General features: G+C 44.7%; 1 protein-coding gene across 1 annotated transcript in view; it reads left to right on the top strand.

The window, feature by feature from the left end:
• The first annotated feature begins 571 nt into the window (after positions 1-571).
• PRICKLE1 (prickle planar cell polarity protein 1) overlaps positions 572-14,270 on the top strand; it is a 64,593-nt gene continuing 50,894 nt past the window's right edge. The window contains exon 1 of the mRNA XM_033058792.2: positions 572-756. The gene's annotated coding sequence lies outside the window, so the exon portion shown is untranslated. The remainder of the gene's footprint in view (positions 757-14,270) is intronic.

The following is a 14,270-nucleotide window of genomic DNA, read 5'->3' on the forward strand; positions in this document are numbered from 1 at the left end:
TTTTGCCTCTCTCCAGCGCTGACACGGGCCCGCTTTGCTTTGGGGCGCGCCAGCCCCGCCACCCCTGGGGCGCTGCGGGCTCCGCACCGCCGGGAGGGCAGGGCCCCGCTCCGCCTGCTCTGCGGCAGCGCCCGGGTGCCAGCCCCGCTGTGCGCAGCCCACCGGGAGCTCCGCGGGCCGCGAACCCCGCCGGGCTCCATCGCACCGCCCTGCACACACCAGCGGGAGAAGTTTTTAATTCACTTTCCCCGTCCCGCTCCCTCGGTGAAAGCTGCGGCTTCAGAGCTCCGTGTGACCGAGGCAAAGGCAGCGCCCCGCCTGCCCCCGTCCCACCCGGGCTCACCCCGCGCTCCCCACACGCCCTCCCGAGCCCCCCGAGCTCCTCCCGGCCGCGCCCCCCGGCCGGCCCCGCCCCGCGCCCCGCCCCGCCGGGCCCCGCGCGCCGCCGGCCGCACGGCGATTGGCGGGCGCGGCGGGCAGCAGCCAATGGGCGCGGCGGAGCGCGGCCGGCGCCGTCCCGGGCGCGGGGCGGCCGAGCCCCATTAGGGCGGGGAGCGCGCCGGGGCTCGGGCAGTCGCGGCGGGGCGGCCGAGAGGCTCCGGGCGGTCCCTGCACGGCGCTGCCGGACATGAGCGTCTCCAGCCGGCGCTGACTCCGTGGGACAGAGCCAGGTGTCCGCCTCCCCCGTCTTCTGTGTGACGGACCGCACCGCCTCCCGGGAATACGTCGCCGTGGTCCGGCCGCGCTGTGGGGAGGGTAAGTGGAGGCTCCCCGGGGTGACGACCGGCGGACAGCCTGCGGCGGCGCGGCGGAGCGCCCGGCGGGTTTGGCGGAGCGCCGTCCGCAGCCGGCACCGAGCCACGGGCGGCGGAGCGCTTCCCGCGGTGCGGCGGGGGTCCTGCGCCCCGCTCGGGGCTCGCATCGCCGGGGAGGAGCCGCCCGAGCCCGGAGCGGCGCTCGTCCTGCGCGGAGTTGTCGGACGGGGCTGCGGCTCGGAGGAGCGCAGGGCGTCCCGCCGAGCCCCGCGGCGGCTGTCGGGGAAGGTGTCGGGGAAGGTGTCGCGGCGCCGGCTCGGTGTGCCCGGCGGGGCCAGCGGCGCGCCGCGGTCGCCGGGCTGAGTTAGGGTCCAGATGCGGGAGCTCAGCTGTTGCCTGTCAGTGCGTGACAACTGGCCCCTTCCAGGCAGCCTCCGCCCTCTCCCTTATCCTGAGCGACGCGTCCGCCTCCGGGCGCTCTCCTGGCCCGAGCGGGGACCCTTGGCGCGGTGGGAGGCTCGGCTGCCATCCCGGCGGCACCTTCCGCGCTGCCCGCTTTAACTGGGGGTGATCCCACAGCCACCCCTGCAGCCACGGACCTCCCGAAAGTGTGTGTGTGTGCTTTCCTCTCTCAGCGAGGAGAGCTCTGGAAGGGCGATGCGCCGTCCGCGAGTCCCTTCTCGCAGAACATTTATGCCCACCTCGGGATTTCAAACTCCAGCAGTCACCATTTATCAGTCGCCCGGGCTGGGCTGAGTCCAGACGCCTTCTCTGTGGCCCGAGCCCGGGGTGGCTGAGTCCGGTCTTTGACAGCAATCTCTCACTGCACCCCAGCGGGGGTGGCCCAGGGAGGCAAAATAAAGCACCCGCCAGTACCAGTGTTTCTAAATGCTGTCAGCTGGAGAGCGAGGAAACGCAGCGGGGGGTATTTTACAGGCTCGCTGAGAAATGTTTATACAGCGGAATTTAATGGTTAACAGTGCGTGTTCCCAACAAGCCAAAATCTAAAAAATGGCATAAATTAGTTGCTAGCATTATTGTGGCGAAATTCACTGTGATTGTTGTTTAGCTGCTAACTGAGATCTTTAAACACTGAGATGTTTTGCACAGCAAACTCTAGAGTAAATGCTAAGCTTTTTCTAGTAGGACGAGGTTTTCTCCCCTTTAGCTTACTATTTCCAGGGGGAAATAGGGTAATTTGTACTATTTCTTTGCAAGACAGTTATATCACAAGGGCCAGGTTTTCATCCCAAGATGTGAGTAGATGAGAACGAGCTTGGGCAGGGAGTGGAAAGGAAAGGCGATGGAGAGAGCCGTTAGTCTGGTGCAGTGACAGATCCTTTCATTTCTCCCTGCAGAGCCCCGGATGAGCCGGGCTGGTGCAGTTCTGCCAACAGCACAGTTAATTGTGTCCTGTAAATCAAGGTCCGTGGAGCTGCTCTCTTTCTGTGCAACAAAAGGTTTTGTAATGAGTAAGCCCAGATCAACCATATAAAAATTTTAACATCAACTGGGCAAGGTGTGTGTGTAAGGACCTTACAGGGTTAATAGCTAAACTATTAAGATTGGAGTCAGATGTGGGTAAAAGCAACAGGAGAGTCTGGTTTTTCCTAATATCCTGTAGTATGATAACTCTGAAAAAGGTAATTGTTTAAAAAAAATCTGTTTCAATTTAAGATTTATTAAGCAAGGAGAAACTTACGTAAACATAAGAATCCCTTTCTTGTTTGGAAAGGCAAGAAATGGCTAGAAATGTCATCTGAACTTAAAGACTACAAACTATGTGTGGATTTTTGTGCATATGTGCAAGAATGTTATTAATCTCATTTTCAGCTAGCTTACTCTATGTCATAGGGGGTCTGGGGTGTTTAACTCAGGCCTTTGGCAAAATGGCTTCTGTGCTCTTAGGGCTTTTTTCCCTAGAAGATGAGTTATTTCTAGCATTTAATAAGACTTTAAAATACAGGAACAAGAGATAGCAAGTGCCTTCTAAAGAAGGAGAAATGGAGGGGGTGGGAGGGGGAGTCGAGTTTTACTTACATATGCTATAAGTTGGGAAATTTGTATATAAGGAGAAGATCTGAAGAATGACTTGGCACACTAATGACCTGGCTTTTTGGAACTTCAAGAGTTTGGTCTGTCTCCCCCTATGGTTATAATAAGAGATTAAATGCATTTGGCATATTTAATTAATTAGCATATGAAAATAGGATGACTTTTACTTTGTCATTGTTTTCCCATGAAACTCTTCTATGCTAATGAATGTCTACATTTTGCGAGTAATTTAAATGGCTTTGCTTCATATTATGCTTTTGCAGATTGGTTTGACCCTTTTTAATGCTGAAAGCCTAAAAGTCCTTCCCCTTTGTCGTATGAATCTTTCATAATAAATACATTGTCAATTACTGCCATACACAGCTTCTAACAGAGCAGACTGAAAGTTGCTCTTAAATTTAAAGCCTCTGTTTGCTTGGGTGCTGTGTTTTATGCATTCCAGAGTTAATTGGATATGCAGTGATGAATTTCATTTAAAACAAACAAACAAGCTGGGTTGTGTTTCTGTTTTCTGTGACTATGTTATCCTAAAGTAAAGAGATCCCTGCTGCTGGGGTATAAAAGCATGCTCTGAAACATTGCTTTTTATTTTTTAATGGTTGAGAAACATTATTTGTGCTTCTGGGAAAACCACTGCATGATACAATATTACACTGAGAATGCTGGGTTGAGATGGGTCCCTAGTGACCAAGTGGCTTATATCAATATTCAGTTTACCCCCTTTTATTAAGGCTTAAGCTTCAGTTTGGCCAGCACTGGTTTTTGCTTATGCTGTTTAAACAGAAGTAAACTTGAGGTTAGCTCTAGCCATTAGTATATACTTGGTGTAAGCCTTGCAAGCTTAGGTCCTGCTCCTGGAAATGTTTACAGAAATGAGTAGCTTTTACTTGTGTGCTTAAATTGTTTGGATTAGGAGTTGTATAATGGGAAGAACCAGCTTGGAAGGATACAGCACAGCTATTGCTCATCTTTTCCTCCTCCCACCTTATGGCTGAAGAATGATGGGAAGAAACATGTTTTGCAAGTAATAGCACACTGAAGTCGTGGCATTTCTGGCAGAAATTCCCAGATAGACTATCAGATCAGTTTGCCAAAATTGCATGCTTTTTTCAGAAACAGCTCTGGCTGCTGGTTCATTGACAAAGGATATTTCCAACCACTGAAGAAAATTTCACAGGTGGTCTGCTACAACTCTTCCTCTTTGTATTTTGTGTATTTATGATAGTCACAAAATAAGTTATATATTTTTAGCAGAACTAAAAGAGCATTTGACTTCTCAGCACACGTTGACAGTACTCCTCAAGCATGTTCTTGTGCAAGGAGGGTTTTTTAAATGTATAAAATGAGTGAAGTGCTCATATACAAGATGTAAGAGCCAACACAAACATTTTTAGTATTTTTAAAATGTCTGTAAATGACAGCTTTTTGCTAGTTTACCTTTTCTTGGAGCACTGCCTGGAAGGCTTCTTAAAGTTCTTAAATATAGCCATAAAGTTGGTGAGTTGCTTTTCAAGATCATTATGAACCTATCAAGCCCAGTGTTTTGCTAGCTAGTAAACCTGGGGTAGACAGTCTCTCAGGTAGGCCTTTCATTTCCAGTGGATTGTACGTCAACAAATGCTGGAACTGTGCTGTTGCAGTTCTGTACCAAAGTCGTGTAGTCCTGTCTAAAGGCTGTGTTTGAAACATTGATTTATAGCACCTGATAGCTCTTTCTGTTCTGTCTTGTGTACTTATCTCCTTCATTTTCTCTCTCTTCCCCTCTCTCCCTTCCTTAAGATGTAAGAGTATTATGGAGTGTGATTGTAGGTTTGTATCTATAACAGATATAATAAGTTTTATTTGGTTTCCCCTCTTTTATCTAACGACAGATCTCATAGTTCACCATTACTGTCTTTGACTTTAGTAAGAATTTTTTTTAAATGTTTCCAGTTACACACAATATTAGCTCTGTGGAGTGTTTGCATGCAAAAAAAGTATTTTCAAATGCCATCCAAATACTGAAGTATAATTTCTTGCTTTTATTTAAAATAATTTTGTTTCCTGTGATGTTTTTGTAGCCTCTTTTTTGAGCTTGTTGCCTTGTAATCTTGCATCAAGTAACTCCAGACTTAATATTACATGATTCCAGAACTAGGCTTCTCTGTCGGCAGCATGCCAAATCCTGTTTAATGTCTGTGTTAATGTGGTGTATGTGAAAACTGACTTCTCTGTGGGTTGGAACACTGATTTGTATAATTGCAACCAGCATGATTAAAAATCTGTGTGTCAGTGTCATGATGCTTATAATAGAACTTACAGATTTTTTTTTTTAAGCAGTGTGGTGTCCCTTAAGTTTTCTTTGAGAGTCTTCATGGTCCAAACATCTTTATTTCTGAATTTGTTTAAGTGTTTAAAAAAGACAATAAGAACACATATGCAGTTACAAATATAATAATTGTGCTTGAATTGTGCTATATGGTAGGACTGCACCTTCTTGTTCTGTAGGGAAGCTGCATCTTCTCTCACTGAAAAGACTGATATTAAAAGACCTGTCTCTGAATCTTTAAATATATCTAGACAAATGCTTCTATGCTGTTCCTCAAAGCACACATCCCTTCTGCATTTCTGTGATCCCTGCTGGAGCCACGTAACCCACCTCTGACCCAGGGGCTGTCATTGTTCAGCTTTACCTGTTTTGCTGTCCCCTGATCTCATCCTTAGCAAAGAACTCGTGTGACTGTGGTAGGGCTGGCTCAGCAGGAGGCTCTGCCGAGGCACCCAGGCACTCTTGCTCAACCCGTTGAGCACTTGGACTTGTCGGACACTGCCCTCACCCATGGCCCATTTCGGTAGCAACAAAGGCACACAATAACCATGGCACAAATTGAAAGCCACCTTGTACTTTCAGGTGTGGATCAACTTGTCTAACAGCAGTAAAACCTGACTTGTTTTCAAGTATGTTAAAAATTAGTGTGTGATTAGTGAAGGTAGTTTTTAAGGATCTCTTTTTGTAATCAAGCGATAATCACGCAGACGTTCAGAAGTGTTTATGTAAAGAAATTGCATGTGTTTGTGTGCATACTTTAGGATTAATACATTTTTACTTTATTTCAGACTCTTTGCAGGAATTTCATATAAAAATAAAAGCTTCACATGCTGAGATGACTATTCAAAGTATGAATATTTATATACTTTAAAATGAATGTTATGGAGGTGCTAAAGAAATGTCTGAACTTTGCATATTTGCATCTCTATATACAGACTGCTAAATAAATTATGCTAGGTCTAGAACCTCACTGGTGAATTGCAGATGTCTTTTGTAAAAGTATACATATGGCTTTCCAAGAGCTTTGAACTGTTTCCTCTTGCTTTGCTCATCAGAAAGATGGTATGGATAACTTCATTGTGAGAGGGCATTTTTCTAGTCTTGTTTGCAAATCGTGGTGGATCTGTGTGGTAAATATTGAGTTTTCATTCATCCTCGGGCTGAAATGAGTTCATTCTGTGCATATGGAATATGAGAAAAATATATACAAAGGATATGTTTATATTTAATAAAATTAATAGCATAAAGCAAGTGCAAAGAAATTTGCAAGCCTAAACAGCTTGGCAGGCCAATAGCCAGAGAATGTCTTAGAGTAGTGCCAAACATGTAGAAAGCAGACCAGGCTCTCATCTGTTATGAGGTACCAGAAAACTTCCAGCCTCATGAGGATGTTGTTTACTCAGGATGCAGCTTTGTTCCATTCTCTCAGTAGCTCAGTGTAGGTTTGGAAATCAGCAGGTGTCTGCTAGGACATGTACCACTGTGGGAGAGGAAGCAGTGTACCAGAGTAAGGCTGGAGAGAATGTCTGCAGGGTAACAGGGAGACCTATGTTGTGCTGTTGTGCTCAACCATGACCTGCCAAAAAACTGTAGAAGTGCTCTCAGCAAAGGGATGTAGAGTGGATTGCTGAGCTCAGTGGTTTCTTTAGTTGTTTGCGAATCCAGTAAATGCCAACCTTTACACCCAAAGTTTCCTACAGCCCATCTACTTGGACGGTAATTCACGGGGGGTTTCAGGTGTTGTGAAGCTGAAGTTCAGTGGTCCAGGCTAATACCCCATTTTGTTCTCAATATATGATTTTCTGGTTATATAAAACTGTTGATTTCGCGCAAGAAATGCTTGCATGTTTTTGGAGTAGCTGTTAATATACTGAAATTGAACAATGCATGTATTTAATTGAACTGAAGGGACCACATTGACAAATAGGCACCTATTTCTTTGCTGCAGATTTATTGCTTTTCAGATTTCTTTGCAAAACATCCCCTGACACTTAGAGTTCTATTGTCTAGTTCTCAATCTGCCACCTTTTAGGCTGTAATTTTGGAAGATTGCTTTTTTTACTGTCTCCCTGTCTGTCTCCTATTGTGTTATGGCTGTTCATAAACATTTCTGACCTATTAGTGAATGTCTTTTTAGCCTGGAGCTGATGCTGTCAAGAAGTACTGATAGTGTGATGACTCTTTCACAAAGGTGTACTTAGTGGCTTTATTCTAGGAACTGGGGTGATACTAAGCTCCTGTTCATTTATGGGTTTTTCGGTGTGGTTTTTTTTTGGTTTTGGTTTGTTTTTTTTTTTTATGCATAAATCAGTGGTCAACATTTAAATCCTATGTGCAAAACAAAGTTGGATATTCAAGGACATATATTTGTTCTTGGGTCTCTTTCCACCTTCTGAGGGCCTCTGGAAGGAGACTTACACTTTGAAAGAACATGTCTCATGAAGATCAGCAAGTACACCTTCAATTACACAACATTTTTTTCTGCAGGTGGAAGGCATATGCCTTTGTGCAATTCTCTGCATTTACCTTCATCCTACTTTGTTGTGTACTAAATCAACTGTTATCTAATGAAATTTTGAGTAGATGATCTAGACTTGTGTTTAAAAGGAAACTGTTGACACATTGTCATGCTGGGGCGTGACTTAAAATCTGCTGTGTGAGCTGTGATTGGGGTTGTACTCATGAGTGAAAGTGGGGAAAAAGCATTTCCAAACAGTTGCAGTACTATTTTGTCAGTGATGGACTCTGAATAAATATGAATTGCTTAAATCTTGCATTTCTATGGTATATAAAACAATTAATTAAGTCTGTATTCCCTCTGTAAAACACTCAAGCTGTTTCCCTTGCACTGTCAGAGTTATGCAGGTGTACCTCAAGATAGTTTGGAAATATTTGGGGATTGTACTGCTTTTTTTGTTATAAATGAGCTTCCCAAATCAGCCCAATCAGTACAGAACAGTGCAAGGGTTATGTTTGTGCACAGTGGGGTGGTGAAAGAGGCACTTCCTAACCACATACTGCTACAAAGAAAAAAAGAAAAGCCAAAAAAACATAGACTATAAAGCTATAGCTTCTGTTTTGCTATACCTTCAAACCATAAAGTGATTTTTGTCATCCATGTCACATATAGGACTTTGTCTGACTTGAATTCCAGTCTTAAATATTACTCTTTCTAACCACTGTAATATTAGTTGTCCAGATGATCCTGAAGAGTTTTGGAAGATCATCTGCTTGGGCTTGGATATAAATGATCCATTGGGCACTGTTTCTGGTGATGCAAATAGATCAGATCTCTGCTTTCTAGGAAAAGTCTGTGTCTTCCACAAACAAAATGGTGTGCTGTTCATTTTTTAGAGTAACTGTAGGAAAACATAAATCAATGATGTCTGTTTGAAAAAGATGTGACTTATCTCTAAAACTTTTTCATTTTTTTTGGAAGCCTGTATACTGACTGGGCTTCTGACTAAATATCTGTACCAAGTGTTTAAAAACAAACAAACAAAAAAACAACCACCAAAGCCCCTAGGTAGGCTGCAAGTTCTCTTCTTCCCCACCCCCAGCTAGAGCCTCTTTGCCTGCTTTTGCTTGTGTACTCTATCGGTTTCACAGTTCATATACTTGTGTTTTTTTTAAATCTCCCCCTGCACTCTGGTGGGAAGCATGTCTGCTGTTTCCTTTCAAGCACACAAGGCTTGATTCTCCTCTCACAATGGCATAAATTGTGAAGAACTCCACTTGAAATCAATGGAAGTAAAGACATGTAAAATGGGGTGAGAGACGAGCCCAGCCTCTGGTTTCTATTTTTAAGTGAGTCTGGTTAACCTAAAATTGTTCAATGTGCCACTGTGACTTTAGTTTGTAGATATCAGTTACTATGCTTGTTACTTTTTGTACATAATGTTTCATTTTCATATATAATTCATCACAGTTAGTACCCCTAATCAGGATGCACATGTCTTTAATTTAATACCTTGGTACTACTATGTCAATTTTGGTACATAATAAGTAATATATATGGTAAAGTACTTACCTTACTAGACTTAGATCCTGCAAAAATTCTGGAGTATAGCTGTATTCCAGTGCAGGCCCCAAAGGAAAGAAGGCTGGATTGGCTCTATCTCTACAACTTAAACTTTCTTTGTGGTTTTCTCTTCCTTCAGTAGTTCTAATCTGTGAATCTTGTTCCTCATTATCCAGGTTCAAAATACTAATTCTATAAAAATAATACTTCCTCAGTTACTGTTGTTTTTCTGTGCTTGTGAAGTGTTCAGCTCCATTCTTACATTTTGTACGTACTTAAGTACACATTATAACTTAAAATTTTCTCTGAACAGTGAAGTACTTTGCAAGAAACCTGGAATATCCACACACATTTTTTTCTATTGCCCGAGTTTTGGTGGTTGTTCACATTTGTTTATTTTTTGGCAATGGATTATGGTCCTTAATTACCATCAGTAGTCAAATGACTGAATGAGATTATACAGCAGTGCTGTGAAAACTGTTCATGGTAGCTGTGATCTGTACATGTGTGGATATCTTTGAGAACAGTCACCTCATTCATTAACCAGTGCAGCAGACTCCAACTTTACCTCTATTTAGTTTTTGAAATTAATGCAACCTTCTCTGCCTAACTGAAACATTGCTTTGACTGCCTCTTTCTATAGTTTAAAAAATGCGCATGAAATAGTTGGCTCTTGTAACGTATTCAGACTTGCAGTAAGTTTATTGGCGTATTTGAATTTTTGTTTTCTGCTTGAATTGCGAATAACAGGTGTCCATAAGAGTTTCTTTTTAAATCTGGAGTAGACTTGTACATCACTTAAATTTTATCTCCAATTTTATTATGATATGGGTAAAAACTCTGTGGTGTTAACCTGTTTAGTTGTTGAGCTTTCCCCTTCCATTTTAGTCCACCAACCCCCCAAAAAGTCAAGAGGTTGCCTAGCTAGTTATGTGGTGGCCTTATGTATCAGGGACAGCTGATGTCACAGAAGTTAGCTGTGCTGCACTGGGCTGAGTGATGTACATCTCAACATTCAGTATGGCTTCCTGGGCTCAGAAGTGATGTGGAACTGGCTCCTGAACCCTTGACTACAGTTACTAATTCCAGTAGTGAATTCTTCCTTGTCCTTGATAGGTTTTGCATGACTTACCACAGGGAAGATGATTTATCATAATAAGTTAATCATAGCTTTAACTATGGCTTTTTTTTAAAGTGTAGCTGTCAGACAGTGAGGTGGCATGGTGGGGACCAAGAAATGATGTGAACTGCTGTGCTCATGAGCAGTGGTGCTTGTCTACAACTGATGTGAGGAGTGGTGAGGGCAGAGAAAGTGTTTGATAGCAATATGTGTGCTTGTCAATTCAATATGCTTTTTCTAGCTGGAAGCTGGATCCTTCTTAGCCTGGTTAGATAGGGCTGCCCTTGTGGATTACGGAACTGACAGCCTTCCAAGTGCAGAGATGTGCAGAGATCTTCCTGGTGGCAGGCTTTACTCATGTTTATTCTTGTGGTTTTAAGACTCATTCTGTCATGCCATTTTGGGGGCATTCTTAAGCTCTTCTGAAAGTTACAATTGTGGAGGCTGCAATGCATGTCTGGTACAGAAACTACTTTTGGTAGTATTTTCAAAGCATGAGGTCTGGTGTGCAAAAGTAATTTTTGGGTACAAGGGAAGCAAAAGGCGATGTGTTTAGAATATGAGACTCTGTAGGAAAATTACATAGTCTTTACTACAGATTGGTATATACAGCAAGCTTGCAGAAAGACTGAAATCTTATGAAGCACCTTATCAGGTTTATGGATGACATGACTTCCATTGAAAAAGCTATGGGAATAGAAGAGCATGCTTCTGGCTCTGTCACTAGCTGTAGTGGTTAACAACAAATCAAAGATAATAGCGTGTCATCAACTTGATGACTTAAAGGCTCTGAAGAAACTTAAGACTTTCTGCCTGTTGTGAAACTGTTGATCTAAGATTTGACCTCAGGAAATGGAGATGATTTTAGGGATCCAGAGCTTGAATCTGTTTATAGGTACTTTTGAAGAGTTGTCACTGCAAAATACGGAGCTGATGGTGCAATGCTTCTGCAAGACAGAAATCTATTCTGGAAGCAGCAATAAGCCCAGGGTAAATCTTAGAAATCAATCCTTCTTGTAAATAATTCCAGAACCATTTGCTTGTGATCTGGATTTGTATGTAAGTATGACTACTGTATAGCTCACTACCTATTTCAGACATCTTTAAAAACTATCTTTTTGCACAGAGAAGCCTTCTGACAAGAGGCCTCAGATGCATGCTTGGCGCCCATGTCTTTTGTGGCAGAAAACAAAAATGTATGAGATCAGAAGTCTGATTAATCCTTCTATTCTGTTACAGGTCCATGTTGTGGTATACACTACAAGAAAGTATTTAAAGCTCTTTAAGAATATTTGTGTTAAGCACAAAAGTGTATGTGGGGGAAATAAAGCAATATTTTAAGTAATGCCAGCAGGCTCTAAGTTTTTTATCTGTGTCCTGTTTAAAGAAAGTAAAAATGACTAAAAATTGGTATACTGTGGAAGGGTGCATAGAAAACATATATATATTTCTTGACATCCTTCCAAAAGTACTATTTAAAGACAGTTTTGCAACATTGGTGTTTTAGCAGCATTCTGGTAGCCTCGATTTTCTTTCCTTGGAACAGTTCCAGCTCTCACTTTCAAATTAGCCGGTTGTGTGATACCTTATGAAACAAAGTAAATATCAGAAGGACACACTGCAACACTTATATCTAAATTTGACCCCAGTATGCGCACAGCGTGGTACAGCTATGAATTTTGTCCTTAAGAGACAATTTGGAAAACACCTGATCATGTGCACATGCTGCACCTATACCACTATAGATGGCACCAGGCACATATATAGAAGGCAGCCTGAGATCCACATCTCCAAAGCTGAAATGTTTGTGTAGCTGTTAGGTCAACAATGAAAGGTGCTTTCCAGCACGGAGGGCAGAGCATACCAACCTGAGGTTGTCTAGTCAGTGCTGTGACAGCTTTCTGCAGGAAACATGCTTGAGAAAATTCACCTAGACAATGTACAGATGAAATGTGTGCAGAATTAGTGTACAGTCCTGGACATTTTCATTTAAATGCTAAAATATGGGGCTTGGGTTCTAACTACACTTCTGGCTGTGCAAAGAAAACCAGACTGGTGTGATAGTGCCTGCCTCACCTCTCTAGCAGCTGGTGACTCCAGGGAAAAATAGGGTGTTGCAGCTGGGAGGGTAGCAGCCAGGGCTGGTCAGGCAAACACCAAGTATAGACTCAAAGGTGGCAGAAGATGTACTAGTTAACTGGTGGGGTATGGAAGGTTCAGCTGCTGTTTTTAGGGCTCTGGCTGCTATTAATGTTCAGTGTAGGCCTTGCAGTTCTGGTGGAAAAAGGGCTATGTGTTATCTCCTTGCCAGGGGGATGTGCAGGGGAGTTGCAATCATGGAGTTGGTGTGACCTGTGACGGTGGCATATTGTAGAGCTGAACAAAAAGTTGATGAATTGCCATAGAATGGTTTGGGATGGGAGGGACCTTAAAAGGCATCTACTTCCAAACCCTTGCCGTGGGGCAGGGACATCTCCCACTAGACCAGTTGCTCAAAGGCCATTCCAACCAGGCCTGAAGCACTTTTGGGGATAAGGCATCCACAGCTTTTCTGAGCGACTTTTTCTGGTGTCTCAGCAACTTTACAATAATGGCTTTCTTCCTAATACTTAATCTAAAGCTACCCTTGTTCATTACAAATCCAATACCCCTATGTTCCCATGCCCTTGTAGAAAGTCCCTTCCAGCTTGCTTGTGGCACTGGAAGGCTGTTGTGTGTAAGGTTTCCCTGAAGGGTTCTCTGTTCCAGGCTGAACAATCCCAGCGCTCTCAGCCTGTCCTCATAGAAGAGGTGCTCCAGTCCTCTGGCCTTCCTCTGGACTCTCTCCTAGAGGTCCATGCCCTTCCAGTGCATCCCAGAGCTGGATGCAGCATTCCACGTGGGTGTAGAGAGACAGAATGTCCTCCATCAACCTTCGGGCCATGCTGCTTTCATGCAGCTCAGGACATGTTTTGCTTTCTGGGCTGCAAGTGCCCATTGCCGGGCTGCGTTGAGTTTCTCAACACGCTCAAGATCTCTTCAGGCCTGCTCTCAGTCCATTCTGTGCCCAGTTTGTGCTGTGCTTGGGATTGTCCTGACCCAGGACCTTGCACTTGGCCTTGTTGAACCTTATGAGGTTTGCACAGACCCACCCCTCAAGCCTGTGCAGGTCCTTCTGGATTTCATCCCTTCCCTCCAGCATGGTGCCAGCTTGGTGCCATCAGCAAAGCTGCTGAGGTACTCTCGACGGCAGTGTCCGTGTCAGTGACACAGATGTGACACAGCGGCGGTCCCAGCACTGATTCCTGAGCAGGAGCCCGTCCCGTCCCGTCCCGCCCTGTCCCGCTCCCAGCGCCCGGCCGTGCCCCGCCCGCTCCCGCCAGATGGCGCCCGTGCCCGGGCGGCTGAGGGGAGGGGAGGAGAGCCCCGGGCGGCTGCGGTCCCCGGCCGGCCGAGGGGGGCGAGCCCCGGGCGGCTGAGCTGGGGGAGCCCCGGGCGGCTGAGGGCCCCCGGCGGCTCCCGGGAGATGGTGTGCAGTGGCACCGCCGGTGCGGGTAAAGGAGACCGCTCGTGCTTTTCTCCCGGCGCTTGTGGCACTGGCAGTGCGTCTGCCTAGCTGCGTTTTCAAGGCTGAAGATATTTCAAGGGCTGGTTCGCAGCGACACCAAAAGCAAAGCTTTTTAATTTCTCTCCAGCTGCTTTATATGAGTGATGTTTAAATGGTTTTGAAGGACAGAAAGCAATCTGTCCATGCAGAAAAAGAGAATGGGCTGTTTTTTCTGTTCCTCTGCTTGCTTTGGCTCTGTTAATTTCTCAGTGTTCAAAATCATACTGAAACCCGAAGAAGAAAGGAACAAGCCTGAAGGTCCCAGCCCATATGCTAAAATATCTGCATAGATATTCATCTTTTCCATGACGTCTTGCTTCATGTTTTTTCTGTCAGGAGGAGATGGATGTGACTTTCTAGGTGGAGCTGGAGAACAGGGCTGTAGCCCCTCTGGTTGCCCCACCTGGCTGGAGGGTACTGCAGGA

Source organism: Catharus ustulatus, chromosome 4, assembly GCF_009819885.2.
Source record: "Catharus ustulatus isolate bCatUst1 chromosome 4, bCatUst1.pri.v2, whole genome shotgun sequence".
Taxonomy (NCBI): domain Eukaryota; kingdom Metazoa; phylum Chordata; class Aves; order Passeriformes; family Turdidae; genus Catharus; species Catharus ustulatus.